General features: G+C 33.8%; 1 protein-coding gene across 5 annotated transcripts in view; it reads right to left on the bottom strand.

Annotated features, from left to right (window-relative positions):
- CCDC57 (coiled-coil domain containing 57) overlaps window positions 1–14,771 on the bottom strand; it is a 275,586-nt gene extending 260,815 nt beyond the window's left edge. For 4 of the 5 annotated variants that reach the window (XR_012481117.1, XM_074260497.1, XM_074260496.1 and 1 more), the window contains exon 1: window positions 14,610–14,771. The gene's annotated coding sequence lies outside the window, so the exon portion shown is untranslated. The remainder of the gene's footprint in view (window positions 1–14,609) is intronic. The other variant, XM_074260495.1, reaches the window with a different exon arrangement.
- Between the last annotated feature and the right edge of the window lie 976 nt (window positions 14,772–15,747).

Raw genomic sequence — 15,747 nt, forward strand, 5'->3', positions numbered from 1 at the left:
ATTGAAAAAAACTAAAAATATTACACAACTAAATACTAAAAATAACTAAAAATAAAAATTATCCAGGATGAAAAATAAAGTTAACTAGAAAAGGAGATAATCTTTCTCTCCCCTCCCACCCCATGTCCTTTTTTTTTTTTTAAGTAAAAAAAGTTACCTATCAACATTAGGTTCCTATAGTATACTACTCTTCCTTAAAGAAATTTTATATGGCTTTACCTCCAATGGGTATTTATCAATGAATCAACAAACTTTACTTAAGTGCCTAATATGTGCCATACACAAAAGTTAAACAGAACCTGTCATCAAGAAGCTTACAATTCTACTTAAGAAATGTGTATATATGTTATATATACACATAATATATGCACATATATTAGTATATAAATACAAAATAAATATGAAGTAATGGGAATGGGGAAAGCATGCTGCAGGGGGTAGGGAGGGAACTACTAGCTGAGGAGATCAAGAAAGGTTTCATGTAGGAGGTAGTTTTTGAGCTGAATTTTGAAGGAAACCAGTGACTTTAAGAAGTGAAAGGTAGTGGTACATTCTAGACTGGGGTAAGGAAGAGAGAGAGAGAACCATAAGACAGTATGTTTTTATACTTTAACATATTTAACATGTATACTTTACTATATTTAACCTGGCATCTTGGGGGGGGCATGGCAGGAAGGAGGGGAAAAGTTGAAACAGAAGTTTTTTCAACAGAAGTTGTTGAAAAATTACCCATGCATATGTTTTGTATATAAAAAGCTATAATAAAAAAGAGGCAAAAAAAAGACAGTATATTTTGGGTAAGAAAAAGTAAGAAGAGGAGTAATAAATAATAAGGCTAGAAAGATGGCTTGGGGACAGGTCATAAATAGATTTAAATATCAAGCAGGGGAATTTATTATTTGATTCTTGAGATATAATAAGGAGCCACTAAAAGTTTACTGAGTGGTAAATGATATGATCAGACTGAAAAAAAATCACTTTAGAGGATGTGTGAAGAATGAGTTAGAGAGGTAGAGACTAGAGATAGAAAAACCAAATAAGCTATTACAATAGTTCAGAAGTGATGACAGAATAAATGAGGACTGGTAACTGTGTTAGGTTTGGCAATAGTTGCTGCTATTTTCATCTCCCAGAGTTCAGGTGAACTGCTTTCCTAAGTAAAGATAATACCATGGAATGAAAACTCATAATTAGAATGATGATAATTCAGGTACTAACACACTTTTGAACTTTTGACATATTACTTTGAGATTTCTATTCTAATAACAAATTACAGTAATGTAGTAAACTTTTATTCAAAATGGTTTAGATTAAGTTTTTTAGCTAATAGAATTATCAAGTTTTTTGATTAAGCTTACTACATCAAAAATTATAATTTTCAAAAAATAAGACTACAGTAAAATCTATAATACTGACACTAAAATTAACACACTTTACTCTTCTTTTGAAAATTTTTGGCTTTCTTTTGTGTGGTGTCTTCCCCCTTTAGATTGTAAGCTTCTTGGGGTCAGAAATCATCTTTCTTTTTCTTAATTGTACCTCCAGTCCTTAGCACAGAGCCTGATACCTAGCAGGCACTTAATAAATGTTCATGGCATTGTGTTTGATTGTACCTCAGGATCCTGCAACATCATAGTTGTATGTAACATCTTACATTTTTATAATACTTTGTTTTTCAAGATATTTACTATACTTGTTATCTCAACCAAACTTGTACATAGTAACAGCAATGCTATATAAAGAAAAACTGTTAATGACTTACCTATTCTCACAGTAATATAATGATCTAAGATTATCCCAAAGGACATACTACCCACTTCCAGAGAAAGAAATAATGTTGTCTGACTATAAACTATCACTTTCTCTTTTGAATATTTTTGCACAAAATGGCTAATATGGGAATTTTTTATGATTGCACTTTTATAGTTAACTATTGTCCTCAATTCTCAAAGACCACCAAGGACTCGAAAAAGACTATAGCATTTCACACTGTCAAATTACAGTATATACGACTATGGCTGAACAGACCAATCTGAGCTTGTAATACTGTCACAGGTAAAGCACAAATAAGCCATATAAACATTTGTAGTAGATTCTCTAACTTTGTACATCTTGCATTTCTTCTGGGCTATTTCAATTATGTTTTGCAAATAGAGCACACCACCTTTTCTAAGAGAGCATGACATGTTGGGCAGTCCTGTACCAGTATCTTTCATCTCTTGCAATCAATTCTAAAGTTCTTAAGAGATATCTTGAGAATGTTCTTGTATTGCTTTTTCTGACCATTAACTGAGCGCTTTCCCTGTGTGAATTCTCCATAAAATAGGTTTTTTTGGAAAGTGTACATTTGGCATTCGAATAATGTGGTCAACCCAACAGAGATGTACTCTCTGCAGTAAATTTTGAATGCTTGGTAGTTTGAGAAAGGACCTCAATGTCTAGTATTTTATCCTAGCAGGTGATCTTCAGAATCTTCCTAAAACAATTCAAATGGAAGTGAGTAAGCTTACTGGCACGGCACTGGTATAGCATCCAGGTTTCCCAGGTATACAACAATGAGATCAGCATAACAGCCCTGTAGACCTTCAGTTTGGTTGTCAGTCTATTATCTGTCCTTGGAGCCTCCCAAACATTGGGAGCTAGCTCTGGAAATGTGTGTTTCAATCTCTTTATCAGTGTGGATATCCCTGGAAAATATACTGTCAGGGTAAATGAACTTTCCCATAGCATTTAAAACTTCTCCATTTGCTGTAATCTATGGTTCCACAAATAGATGATATGCTGCTGGCTGAAACCTATTTTTCTTAGTATCAATTATTTAGCCAAATTTTACCCAAGCAGCAGAGAATCAACTTATACTTTGTTCTATCTCTTCAGAGGCTGTATTGAACATACAATAATCTGAAAAAAAAAATCATGCACCAACATTCCCTCTATTTAGTTTTGGCTAATAAGTAGCTTTTTCAAGTTGAAGAATTTACCATCAGTGTAGTAGCTGAACTTGATGCCATGGTTATCCTCAATGAAGGTGTTTGACGACATGACTGAAAACATAATGCTAAAAAGCATGAAATTTTCTGGATTATATGGCAAGAGGACATTATAGCCCAGGAGGATGGCTGCCTCCATTGTCCATTTCTATAAGGTAAAGAGAATAGACTGTCCTACAACAATCACTGGGTGGGGGAGGGGGGAACGGGTTTCTTTCTCTTTTAGTCATTGCTGATAAGATTCTTGCCAGAAATCTCCTTGATGGGCTAATCCTATACCTGGAAGAAGGTTATCTACCAGAGAACCGGTGTGGCTTCAGAAGGGGCCAAGGAACAGTTGACATGTTGTGTGCTGCCTAACAACTCCAAAAGAATGCCAGGAGTAAAATAAAGGTGTGAAGGCTTATGGAAAATTATGTCAAAATTTGGTTGCCTAGAAAAAATTCATCAGTATTATATATCAATTTCATGATGGCATGTTTGCCTGGACATGGACATTGTTATTGTGTTTTCTCAGTCACCAATGGAGTGAAACAAGGTTATGTATGGACATGATATTTTGCACTCATATAACATAAATCAGATTGCTTACTGTGTCTGGGAGGAGGTGGAAAAGGAGGGATGGATAAAATTTATAACTTAAAACATTTTTTAAAAAGTCTAAAATTGTTTTTTCCATGTAATTGGGGGGGGGGAATAAAAATTTTTTTTTTAAATTAGGATATTATATTTAGTACTTAAAGAATTGTGATGCCTAGCTGTGTGACCCTGGGCAAGTCATTTGACCCCAATTGCTTGAACAACAAAAAAAAGAATTGTGAAAATTAAATGATATATGTAAAGCACTTTCTAAATAAAAACTATACATATCAATTATCTTCATCTGTCCTTTTACTTTGAACAATTTTTTTGTTTTACAAATGAGAAAACTGAATGAATAATCACAGAAAAAAATGATAAGTTGCTAACATTATTATGCTTTTTATCTTTATTTTGCACTTAAAGCTCAGTGAGTTCTTTTTGTTTGTGAAATTAAATTCATGATAAAAATTATGCCTAAAAATACCAATCTGAGAAAACACACACACACACACACGTAAAAAGATTGATTCCTAGGAGACGAGGTCTAAGGAGAAGTCTGAAAATCAATTATACAAGTTTAGAAAAAAGTAAGTTTTGTTTTCTAGTGAGGAAAACTACCACCCTTGCTTATCATGGATTTTGAAAGCTTATAGGCTACTTAAGACTCAGTTCTATACTCTTATAAGCAGAAGAGGCTCCAGCTTAAAGATAAACTGTATTAGATAACCTTAAGACTCTCAATGTTCATCAATTTAAGTCCAATAAGTCAATTAGAATTTATTGAGTAACCTTCCTTTGGTCAGTCACTAAGTACTATCTAGCAGTCAAAGTTGTGTATAACCTGTTCCTCCAATCTCTTCCAAGTCTCTTTATAACATACTTTGCCATATACTTTGCAATTTAATGACATATTTCCTTGCCTTCCTTGAGCAAGATACTCCATCTGACTCCAGGTATTTTCACCAATTCGCTTTCATACATGGAATGTTCTCCTTCCTTATCTCCATCTTCTAGATGGAGACTTCCTTCAAGTCCCAGCTAACAACTTTCCTTTCAAAGGAAACCTTTCCAATTCCCTCTTAATTCTAGTATCTCTTGTCTTGACTACTTCCAATTTATCTGGAATATATCTTGTTTGTACATAGTCATTTAGTTATGTTTATTTAGTTTAGTTTGTACATAGTCATTTAGTCATAGTCATGTTGTCTCTCCCATTAGAATGGGAGAAGGTCTGGGCTGGCTCCTCTAAAGGGCTCAGAATCAGTCCTTGTCAGGATAAGCAAAAAGTCCTTGCCCCATGTTGTGGGCGCCTAAATATACTTTTCTGTTGTCTCCAGAAACTGCCAATCGCTCTCTGGGAGATCTGCTGTCTCACCTCAATCTCCCGGCCAGACTCTTCTTCCTGTAGAGAGCTGTCCCAACTCTGACCTAGAGTAGACTCACCTCTCCTGGCCCAATGTTGTCTCTTTTATCCTCCCAGAGAAGGGGCGTGTGAGAACTCAAGGGCTTGTGGGAAAATTACTTCAACCAATGAACTTGCTCCTTTTAAACACATAAGCTCCTCCCCAGAAGTTCAAAGAGGTAAAACTCCCCTTAAAGGCTGGAACCAAAAGGTATGGACTAGAGAATTGTTAAGTACTAACTTAGCACCTAGTAAGAACTTAACATCTCATTATCTCATTAGCACTTGGTAAGAACCTAACACTCCAGGACAGGAACTATCTTATTCCCTTTGCATCTTTAGTGCTTAGCAAAATGGTTGGCACATAGCAAGAGCTTAATAAATATTTTCATCTAAAGGAATTACTGAGAATAGTTCAGGCCAGATATGAAGTTTGTTATGTCAAAGAAACGACTGATCAAAGGAATAGTATAACTAAGTTAAAGGAAGCATTCATTTAGTGGTTATCATTATAAGAAATCATTAAAAGGAATCATTATAAGAAATAAAGAGAGGAACTCTTGTACCTTCTATAAGTTAAGACAAGAGACTTAACTTGGGAATGTGGAACATGGCCTAGCTCATTCCCAGTAGCATCCCAATGGGACAAACAGCAAAGTAGTATAATGGAGAATCTTTGGCAATTTAAAAGGAGGAAAGGGAAACTTACAGAAGATAAGAAACACAAACACAATTTGATTTTTCTGATAAAGAGAGTTTACCTCTGAAATAGCTGTATTTGAAGCCAGCACCACGAATGAATCAATATCACTTTATTGCATATGCCAAAGAAAGGAAATAAAATTTTTCTATTCCAATAAATAAGATCTTTGGTCATCATAAAAAAATCATCTACCATTTACCTGAGAACTAACTATATATCTAAAGAAAGAGTACATGAAATGATGAAAGAAGCAATGACTGAAGTCAGAAGATGTCAGCTCATATTCCCACATCTGACACTTAACTAGCTGTCAAGGCACCACAAGTAAAGTTCTAAATCATAAAGCACTTTCTTGGGAATTACATTGTGTAACCTTTCTGAATCCTGGTTCCCCAACTGTAAAAATAGGGATAACATACCCCCTATCTCAAAGTATTTATATAAAGAAAGCAATGTGTAAACCTTAAAATGCTATAAAAATGTGTGCTAAAAATAACTGTTTGGACGTGTATACATATATTGTATTTAATTTATACTTTAACATATTTAACATGTATTGGTCAACCTGCCATCTGGGGAAAAGGGTGGGGGGAAGGAAGGGAAAAGTTGGAACAAAAGGTTTTGCAATTGTCAATGCTGAAAAATCACCAATGCATATATCTTGTAAATAAAAAGCTATAATAAATAAAATAAAAAACAACAACAAAAACAACAACAAAAAAAGTGTGTCAAAATGACTAAATTAGGCTTTGCCTAAACATTAAGTAACAAATATACTAGTACCTCTTTTTTTGTTGTTGCTGAGGCAATTGGAGTTAAGTGACTTGCCCAGGGTCACACAGACACAAAGTGTTAGGTGTCTGAGACCAGATTTTAACTTAGGTCCTCCTGACGGCAGAGCTGTTGCTTTATCCACTGCAGTACCTAGCTTTCCCAACAAATATACTACTAAAATTACATTCCCATTTGACTAATAGAAAACTACTGAAAGAGATTTTTAAAATAAGCTTATTCATTAAATTTATATTGATACTTTAAAACAGACACTAACAAAAATATAAGAACTTTCAACTAGAACTGGCAAAAAGCAGAGTTTACAAATAAAATCCCTAGATATTTCTATTTCCCTTTGTGAAATGGCATTAAAGGGCAACAGCTTCTTTTTATATCTCTCCTTTTAGTATTTGCTGTTTCCATGTGCATTTGGCTTTCAGCTTAGCCATTAATAATAAAAGCTCTATTGCTTATAAAAGAACTAACAACCACTTAGAATGAAGATGATAGCTGTCTTAGCACTAATTTTGAAAATACTTAATGAGCTTAGATTACAAATGTAGTTCTAAAACATTAAATATTTTCTTGGGAATTAAAAGTTGGGGCCACGGAGATTCATATGAACTATACAACTATACAGCAAGACATTTTCTTCTTTTTTTTTTTTTAATTTAGAATTTTTTTCCCACAGTATATATGCATGAGTAATTTTTTTTTATAATATTATCCCTTGTATTCATTTTTCCAAATTATCCCCCCTTTCCTCCACTCCCTCCCCCCCCAATGACAGGCAATCCCATACATTTTACATGTGTTACAATATAACCTAGATACAATATATGTGTGTGTAAATCCCATTTTCTTGTTGCACATTAAGTATTAGATTCCAAAGGTATAAGTAACCTGGGTAGATAGACAGTAGCGCTAACAATTTACATTCACTTCCAGTGTTCCTTCTCTGGGTGTAGTTATTTCTGTCCATCATTGATCAACTGGAAGTGAGTTGGATCTTCTTTATGTTGAAGATATCCACTTCCATCAGAATACATCTTCATACAGCATTGAAGTGTACAGCAACCTTCTGGTTCTATTCATTTCACTCAGCATTAGTTGATGTAAGTCTCTCCAAGCCTCTCTGTATTCCTCCTACAGCAAGACATTTTCCTAAGAACCTTTGAAAATCCTAACACATAGCACATTGGTTAAACTTAAGACAATCTTTAGAAGACATCTCTGTTACACCCTTTAAGAACTAGAAAAAAAAAGGACCTAGTGATCACTTGCCTACACTTTTCCTACTCTGTTTTATTACAAAATAGTAAAACTAGTTCAAAAAAACAGTTCCCTGAATCAAGATGTTATCAATCTCAATACTATATTAACAAAACATTTGGTAGACATACACAATTATTTATTCTAAAGTTATAAAAAGTGCCTTATAAAAAAGAACTGATACAGGGGTGTTTTATAGGGGAATAAAAATAGATATAAAAATGATAAAATAATTTTCACCATATTTCCCATTAAGCATGATATGATCCAGTCAAATGGAATTAAATAGTATAATTTTCATACTGTCATAATCCCTCTACTCAGAATAGTCCCCCCCTCCCTTTTTATTTCTGCTCCATGAAATCATTCTCCTTTCACACCCCTGCTCAAGTTAAAGTATTTCGAGATCCCATTAGAAAAAATAATCTCACACTCAACTATTTTTATACCAATTCAGATCTCCCCTCTGTCTCTACTATATTTATCTTTATCATTTTTATGATAAAAGTTCATAAGGTCTTTAAAGACAGAGACTGCCTTTTTTTTTTTTACCTACAAATATCTTACACTTAGCACAGTCTATGGACATATATTATGCACAAAGACAGAAAAAGAACCCAAACTTTCTATTCTCTCCATTCTAACTCATACAGAAATAGATTACAGTTGGATTCTTTGTTATTCTGCTAAATAAATAAGGAAAAGGAGGTGAAATCATCTTCTTGCCTTTCTCTCCAATCTTCAATCTCATCCTACACACTAGCCTATTACCTGTAGCCTTCAAATATGCTCAAGCCTCTCCCATTCTTAAATCAAAACACACACACACACACACACACACACACACATACACACACACACACACAAATTTGACTCTACAAGCTACTTGACACATGGCTCTACATTCTTTCTCTCTTACATAGCCAAAGTACCAGAAAAAGCTGTTTCTACTTATTGCCTCCACTTCCTCTTGCTTTCTTCCCTTTTATCATTTACAATCTGGCTTCTGACTTCATCATGAAGTTAAAATTTTCTCATAAAATTATCAATTATTAAATTTAACAGCTTTTTCTCTATCTTCATTGTTCTTGACCTTTCTGCATTATTTGACATGGTCAACCTTCCTCTCCTCCAGAATGCTCTTTCCTCTCTGAGTTTTTGTGATACAGACTTTCTCTTAGTTTTAGCAGGTTTTTTCCTTTTTTTTTTTAATTATTAATTTTATAGTTATAATTTTTTGACAGTACATATGCATGAGTAATTTTTTTTTTACAACATTATCCCTTGTATTCATTTTTCCAGATTTTCCCTCCCTCCCTCTACTCCCTCCCCTAGATGACAGGCAATTCCATACATATTAAATGTGTTACAGTATAACCTAGATACAATATATGTGTGTAAATCCAATTTTCTTGTTGCATGGTAAGAATTGGATTCCGAAGGTATAAGTAACCTGGGTAGAAAGACAGTGCAAACAGTTTACATTCAATTACCAGTGTTCCTTCTCTGGGTATAGCTGTTTCTGTCCATAGTTTTAGCAGGTTTTTACCTCTCCTCAGTCTCCTCTGTTGGATCATCATCCAGATTGTGCCTAACTGTGAATACAAAAGGCCTTTTCTGTTCCCACTTAACCGTTTTCCTTCTAATTTTTAATATGATGATGTTCCTGCAAAACCCTTCAGATTTATAAAGTAAAATTGTCCATTTTATCTCCTATAATCTTTTTGATCTGTTTCATCAAGCACTTTTCTCCTATTTATAATGTGAAAAGTATCTTCTTCCCTGTTCCTCTAATTTATGAAGTGACCAATCACATCTAAGACTGTACACATCTGGAATTCAATGAGTTGTATGGTGTGAATTAATGATATAAATGGAATTTTACCAAACTGCCTTCTAGTTTTCACAACAATAAACATAAAGAACAAACAAACTTATCACATTTTACAAATGATTTGATGTTTTATCTATTCTTAATTCCCTCAATTTATATCGTCTTACTGCTTTAGCTAGCATTCCTAGGAGTCAAGTCCCAATTTCTTTTGATGATGCAATCATTCTTGTCGTCTTCCAGGTTCACAACATTTGAGTAATGCCAAGCTTGTCTTTCATCCCCATTAGTGCCAAATCTTACCTGTTCTACTTTCACAATATCTCTTGTATCTGTCCCCTTCCCTCTACTCATAGTGATGAGGAAATAGGGAACCTCAAAATGATGAGGTAACTTGAACCAAATCATGAGGTAAATACCTAATAATGAGGTACATACCTCAATAGGATTAAGTGAGGTCTAGTGGCAGGATTCGGGGTACAGGGAGTCACATGGAGCTCCCCTGCAACCCCCTTAGGATTCGGCGCAAGGATACAAAGTTAAGTCAGGTCTAATGACAGCGAGAGTTCCCTGTAAATGAATTTACAAGCCCGAAAACCTAGATGGATAAAAGATGTTTATTGCCAGGTTTGGAAGCAAGGTTAAGGTCTGGTTAGTAAAAGGCATTAGATAGAGGAAGATAAACGCTGAAAGCGGCGGGGACAGAGAATCTTTGATGCAAGCATCTTAGCTGGCATCTTTCAAATGTTTGAACCCAAAGATGATTCTAGCTTTGCTCTTTTTATCTGCTTGAAGAAGTAATGGGCGGAGCTCAGGTTAATTCCTTGAAGGCCAGATTATTGTCGGGCTTTATCCAAACCAGCTCAGATCGGTGGGGGGGCTGGGTACAAGCCCAAACTGGCTTTGACCAGATCTTGTATCAAAGGGGGCTGAAAACCCAAACCAATTGGGGGCTGGGTACAGCCCAAACTGGCTCAGATACGGATCTTTTCCCTTAGGAATATCTTGTCCCAAAGGTCAGACAAGGAATCTTAAAGGGGCTACGCCCCCTACCATAGGACCACCTATTTTCAGGCTTTCATTGTTTCTTGGATTACTATAGCAACAGCCTCCTAATTATCTCCCTTCCTTTTGCCTTTTCCCTAATTTATTGTCCATGCAGATAAGGCTAGAGTATACAATATATTCCTAAAATATTGATCAATGTCATTCTTTTGATTAATAAATTCCAGTGACTCCATATTATCTTCAATATAAAATATTAACTCCTCTATTTGACATTCAAAGATTTTATAACTTGGTGCCATTTTTTTCCAGTTGTATACATGTTTGATATATGCTACTCACATAAAATGCTGTGGTCTATATGGGAAGTTAAATATATTAACAAGGAACTCAAGGTGAGGCAAACAGCAAAAAAATTAGAAAAATATAAAAAATTGGGGGGGAAAAAGAAAATGTAAGCTATTTGCTATTTAGGAAAAAAAAAACAATAACTTGGAAAACAGGTCTTAGAGGGAACATTTAGGAATCATTAAACTCCTTGAAAACAATTTTTTTTTTAAAAAAAGTATCTTGACTCTATATAACAAGAAAGGAGCAAAGAATGAAGAGAAAGAATCCAACGATCACCAAAATGAAAAGTCACAAGAAGACTAGTTACAATTCAGAGCTTCCATGTGAAAGAAAAAATACTCAAGTAGATATACAAAAATAAGTTCAAGTTCCAAAGCACCACAGTCAGTACTAAAAGTTTCTACTATAAATGAGAGGAGATCTTGGAATACAGTATTCTTAAAGTGAAAATATATAATGTTTATTACCAACATTAATTTATCCTACAAAACTGAGTATATTCCTGTAAGAGAGACCTTTAATGGAATGGATTTTCAAGCATTACTGAAGAAAAGTAAAAAACTAAATATGAATTTTCAAATATAAACACAAGAGTAAAAAGAATCTTTTAAAAGTACATTTATTTGAGCAATTGGAAAGGGAAATGATGAAGAACTAACATTCCAATGGGAGAAAGAAAAATTGTCCCTTCAAAACCTGAATATCTTCAAAAGGTTTTGATAGAATTAAATATGAAAATCAGAATTCCTAGATATGGATTAATTTTGTCTTGAGTGTTTTAAAAGGAGAAAGAAAAGGAAGGGTAAAAGGACTATACTAGTGTAGAAGAAAGGAATAAAATGTACTACTTCTCTTAACTAGAGTATTCAAGAAGAGTTTGAGATGAATGAACCTTACTTAAATAGACAAAGGAGATTAAACGACACATAAAAAGCAGTTTTACTGTGAAATTAACATCCAACTCAAGAGGAAAACAAAGCTGGGATAAAGAGGTTTCAATAACACTTCGGAGGAAAGAGTCACAAGTAAAAAAAAAAAAAAACAAAAAACTTCTTAATTCTGAAGAGAAAATTAAAAGGAATAAAAAGAAAGAGAATAAAAAAACTAGAAATGAAAAGGGTGTATATCAATTGAAGTATGGCTGAACACATTTTCTATATGAATATAAAGGAATGTTATTATGCCATAAAACATTATGTGATGAGTTAGGAGAACCTTAAGTAGTAAGAATTAATGCAAAGTAAATTTAGTGCTCAGAACCAGGAAAACAATCCATACAATGACATAAATATCATAAAGAAAAACAATTTTAGTCATGTCTCCGGCATTATTATCCTACATCTGACAAGCAAAATGTGTTTAGCTTGACTATGTTTGTTACAAGGATTTTTGGTTTTTTTTCTTTCTTTTTTTTTTCAGTTAATAATGGAGTAGTGGGAGAGAGAATGTAGACAATTTTGAAAGTAACATTTGGAATTTATCATATTCTATATATATATTTTTAAGTAAACAATATGAAAGATCCACAGTTTCATATAAAATCTTTTTGTGTTCTGTTGTGTATAGAGAAATGCTCAGTTTTGAATTCAAAATAAAACTTAGAATAGATAAAAAGAAAATAATGTTTAATTTGTCATATACTTTTAAAAAACTATATATAAAACTATATATATATATAAAGCTATGTATATATATATAAAACTATATATGCGATTTCATATTTAATCTTTGTTCTTTACAAAAATGTTTATATTTGTATTTATCAAAATAACAAAAAACATTTTAAATGCAAAAATACATCTAGAAATCTAATAAAATTATATTCTAAGTAAAAAAAAGTCTTAGGTTATTTGATGGGGGAAAAAAGCTTGAAGATTAAGAAGAAAAATGAATCCAATACAAGGCAAAACTTTTAAAATAAAGCTATTTTTAATTTTTACAGAGTTTCACTTTCATATACATATGCTCATTTCATTGGGTCACCTCAACAACAAACAGACAAAACAGGCATTTATATCTTTATTTTACAAATGAGGAAACCATCTATGAGAGCTACAATAAACGGTCTAACAATATGTGGTTGTAATAAAATCAAATTAAATGCTTTTATTACAACAACACTCAAGGGCAAAATATTTCTATTTCTTGTTTATCACTTCTTTTTTTTTTTTTTTTTTTTGAGGCTGGGGTTAAGTGACTTGCCCAGGGTCACACAGTTAGGAAGTGTTAAGTGTCTGAGACCATATTTGAACTCGGGTCCTCCTGAATTGAAGGCTGATGCTCTATCCACTGTGCCACCTAGCCACTCCTATTTCTTGTTAAACATACAAAATGTTGCAATTAAAAAAAAAAAAAAAAAAGCAGCACTGAAATGCAGGTTTTAAGTATGCTACTTAGCCAAAGATTCTATTCATTTCTGGCCTTAGTTTCCTCATCTACCAAAGGAAGGAGATGGCCTAGATTTTAGCTCCATCTTCCATGAACTACAGTCAATAAGCATTTAAATGCTTTATTGAAATGCTTATGGACTTATTGCAGATCTCCAACAAGGCTTTAAATCAGTGGTTTTTGGATTGGGGATTAAATTAGATTGACAGGCAGTCAAGTAACTAGCTCTCTCTCTGTATATATATTTTCAATATGATTGGTTTCTTTTGTAATCTTACATATTTTATTTTACATAAAATTATATATAAATAACTATGTCAATGACAAGAGTTCCTTTAAAATCTATATATTTTGTTTTACATAAATATATTTTCTTTGTAATCCCACATACTTTATTTTATATAAAATTATAGATAACTATTTCATTAGGATGGATTTCTTTTGTAATCCTAATTTATATAAAATTATACAGTTAACTTTCAACAAGATTTCCTTTGTAATCCTATGTATTTTGCTTTCAATTATATAGCTGTTTCCATAAAATTGATTTTCTTGGTGATTAGGTGTATTTTGTTTTATATTTAAATTATAACTATTGCCATATGATAGAAGACCTATCTGTAATCCTGTGTATTTTATTTTATATGAAATTTTGTTTGTTTGATAGAAAACCCTCTGTAATCCTGTGTATTTTATTTTATATGAAATTTTGTTCCATTGATAGATTTCCTTTGTAATCTTATTTATTTTATATAAAAAGTATGGACAAGTGTATTGCAATATGACAGGTTCCCTTTGTAACCTGATGTATTTTACTTCATATATATATATATATATTGTGTGTGTGTACATACATATATAATATATATTCACACAAATATATTTCAATATGATTGGTTTCTTTTGTAATACTTATTATTATTATTTGTTTCATGATTTTTATCCTGAGGGAGAGTAAATAGTATAAAAAATATTAAGAATCCTTTGCTTTAAATCCAGCTCTCGGGGTGTCGCCTTTTCCGAGGAGAAACAAGAAGACTAATATCAACACACATTAATGCGGCGTTTTAAGGCTTTGCAATAACATGTACCTGGGGATACCTGGCAAGTAATGGACTTTTTACAGCGTTTCTAACACCACCAGGTTTCCGACCCACCATGGCCACCCCTCCCCCCCGCCCGTCCGAGGAATCTTCACAACCTGTGCCCATCCACCTCACCAGATTCTCACCCCCCTTCCGGGGGCTTCCTAAGCCCCTCTTCTCGAGGTCAATGCTACCCCCTTTTCCCCGTAAATCCTGAGCTACTCACTCTGGGCAAAATTTGACTTCCGCGACCGATCCTCAGTTTAGGCGGGTTTGGGGACCAGGCCGCGTTTCCATGGAAACAGACTGCGCACAACAACCGAATCACAGACCTATTTAACAACCGCTGCCTACGCGTGTGTCTCGGTCAAAGTCTTCCCCGCAGAAAACTGATCCTTCCGCTCCGGGTTCTGTCAAAAAAGTCATACTCCTCCGCCCTCTTTCCCATTCATTCCTTCCCATTGATCACCTAGGGAATAATGGGATCTTTCTGAGACTTTAAGAACTGCTCCTGGATGATGATGATGATGATGATGATGATGAAGATGAAGATGAAGATGAAGATGAAGATGAAGATGATTGATGATAGACGGCATTGATATAAATTTGAGATTAAGATAACAGCACACTTCCCGTGGTTGTGAAAATGAAATAGGGGTAGTTAGGTGGCGCAGTGGATAGAGCACCAGCCTTCAATTCAGGAGGACCCGAGTTCAAATCTGGTCTCAGACACTTAACAATTCCTGATGTGTGACCCTGGGCAAGTCATGTAATCCTGACTGCCTCAGCAAAAATGATAATAATAATAATAAACAAATAAATTGTATTTGTAAAGATTAGCTTTAGTTACGTAATTGTATTCTTACAAGGACCTAGAGAAGTAAGTGCTATTACTATTTTAGAGACAAGGAAACTAAAGCAGATAGATGAAGTGACTTGCACAAGTTCACAAACCAGAGTCTACGTTTGACCTCAGCTCTATCCTGACGCCAATGACGCCATCTACCTGCCAGCTAGACTTCCTCCTAGGGCTAATGACACTTCAGCTATGTCTTCATTCCAGTGAAGAAGTGAAGGAGACCTAACCTTTACTCACACTGAAACACATTCGATGTCTACCCCTTTCTCAACCTTAACTGCTACCATAAGCTTTCTCTCAATGGAAAATATGTCCTTTAAGTTAGCGAATACTTATGTAAATTCATGAATTCATATATCTTCTGTTTCTGCCTGAGGAATTTTATATGAATGTAAGAATTAAAGCAGGATACTTTTTTCACTTTCTTTTTCTTTTTTTTAAATGTATTTTCTTTTGCAATATGGATAATGTGGAATGTGTTTAGCGCAACTTCTTATATTTAATT

This window comes from Sminthopsis crassicaudata, chromosome 4, assembly GCF_048593235.1.
Source record: "Sminthopsis crassicaudata isolate SCR6 chromosome 4, ASM4859323v1, whole genome shotgun sequence".
Lineage (NCBI taxonomy): Eukaryota > Metazoa > Chordata > Mammalia > Dasyuromorphia > Dasyuridae > Sminthopsis > Sminthopsis crassicaudata.